Genomic DNA, 2,348 nt, shown 5'->3' on the forward strand with positions numbered 1-2,348 from the left:
GACACTTAATAGACCGTCGTATATCATGCACTATGTCCTCCATCGATCATTCTGGTATATCGTAGACTTTCACGTTCATTATTGCATCGACTTGTATCATTATTATGTGTAGACCATGGTGATCTATGTACACAGTTATAGACCATCACTTGAATGTAGTTAAAAATAATTAAATAAATTATAAATAAATGTGGTGTGGATTTCTACACATGTTAAGGAGTGTAAACAAGTCACATAATCATATTAGAGTTTAGACAAATTAGGGAGGGTGAATTAAGAAGTGTGTGGATAGGTAGTGGTTGAATACTCAATATCGTAAGAGTAATGTTTCTCAAAGCACAAGTAAGTATTGAGGATGCTTTTATTATTCGTCATTGTCATGAGTTTGAAGGTCAGTAGTTGAAGTTACTAGAGAATCTACTTCATATGCTTGTGCTTCCTACAGGGTTGATGCCACCTGTAGTGGAAATGGAAAGCAGTATAGAAGGAAAAAATGAATGTTGGATATTGATTGATGAATGGTTAAATGAGAAACCTAAAGGTTCAGTTGTTTATGTAGCATTAGGAAGTGAAGTGATGGTTGGTCAGAGTGAGATCAATGAGCTCGCTCTTGCGCTGGAGTCAGGGGCGGAGCTACACTTGGCCGAGGGCCGAACCCCCTTCGCAAAAATTTTTACTATTTATATATAGTTTAAATTATTTTTTTATATGTATATACAGTAGATGTTGAACCTCCCTCGATTAGTTCGTATGTTTACTTCTGACCCCCCTTAACGAAAACTCTTCCTCCTCTACTGGCTGGAGTTATCAGGATCACCGTTCTTTTGGGTCCTGAGGAAGCCATCCGAGTTGGAAGATACTGACTTAATTGAGCTACCGGATGGTTTTGAGGAAAGAACTAGAGATCGAGGCATAGTATGGAAGAGTTGGGCGCTTCAGTTGAAAATACTGAGTCATGAGTCAGTTGGTGGATTCTTGACTCATTGTGGATGGAGCTCGATTATAGAAGGGCCAATGTTTGGTCATCCGTTGATTATGCTACCTTTTCTGATCGATCAAAGACTGAACGTCAGAATCCTAGAGGATAAAAGGTTTGGTGTAGAAGTTCCAAGAAACGAAGAGAACGGGTCCACACGAGCGACTCGATGGCTAACTCGGTGAAGCTCGTAATGGTGGAGAGTAATGGAAAGATAATTAGAGAGAAAGCTAAAGAAATGAGTTCCATTTTTGTTAACAAAGAGCATCATGATAAGTATATAGAAAATATAATTAATTTCTTGAAAAATCATAGGAAAGAGGATCTTGTTAGATCCAATGTTATGTTTTGTTTTGTTTTTTTTAATGAATTTGCGCTTGTTTTTCAGTATCTTGCGTTTTTTTATTAATTCATATTTTTTTCATTATAACAGTATTTCGCTATAATATTCAAAAAAATATTTTTACAATGATTACGCTATAAAGAGGTTTGTAACACTCATCATTATATATAAACCGCGTATTACATGTTTTGTTACGTCAACATTTCTCTAATTATGTAATTTCAGGGACTTGTTAAAAAAAATACTACTAGTATGTTCGATATGTCGTTTGGTTTAAATACTGAGGACCTAATTAGAATTATGCTAAAAGTCGAGGGACCATATTTGTAATGATTTACTCTTGGCACTAGCAAAGGCTATGGGCTGATAGATGGGCTTTAATATTGAATCTTGGGCCTTTAAAAGATAAATTGGGCCAACTCGTATTCCATTGGGCTTATGCACACTTGCCACTTTTCGGTTTTGTCTTTGAAGATACATAATTACTGCGCTCTCTCTCTCTTCATTTTTATTTGTCACGTTTTGGTTCACGAGGGTCAATTTGACTAATATTTTGAGTTATATTGTAATAAATTAATTTATTACTTTAAATTTAAATTTTAGATATTCATAAACTATATGGAAAATACTATAACTTACAATTTTTCTCCTATTAATATGATGAAAAGCTGCATGTTAAATGTTGTTCAAGCCTTCAATGTTACAGCTCGACTTTTGAGAATCGAAACATGAAAAATAAAAGTGAACGTAGAGAGTATTTTGAAATTTTAAATTTTACAAATGAAAACTTCAATAGAAGTGAAAATTGCCACTTTTTGGCCTTGTTTAGAAAATAACCAATATCCTACTGTTTCAATATTTGGATAAATTAGAGAACGGAAAAGGTTCAAAAATATCCCTGAATTATCTGAAATAGCTCAAAAATTCCCCTCGTTAGATTTTTGGCTCAAAAATACCCCTCCGTTAAATATTTGGCTCAAAAATATCCCTCCCTCTGACGGAATTTGGAAAAGGATCAAAAATACCCCG

General features: G+C 34.6%; 1 pseudogene; it reads left to right on the forward strand.

The window, feature by feature from the left end:
- Window positions 1-324: 324 nt before the first annotated feature.
- On the forward strand, window positions 325-1,385 carry LOC107849522 (annotated as a pseudogene).
- The last annotated feature ends 963 nt before the right edge of the window (window positions 1,386-2,348 follow it).

This window comes from Capsicum annuum, chromosome 12, assembly GCF_002878395.1.
Source record: "Capsicum annuum cultivar UCD-10X-F1 chromosome 12, UCD10Xv1.1, whole genome shotgun sequence".
NCBI lineage: Eukaryota > Viridiplantae > Streptophyta > Magnoliopsida > Solanales > Solanaceae > Capsicum > Capsicum annuum.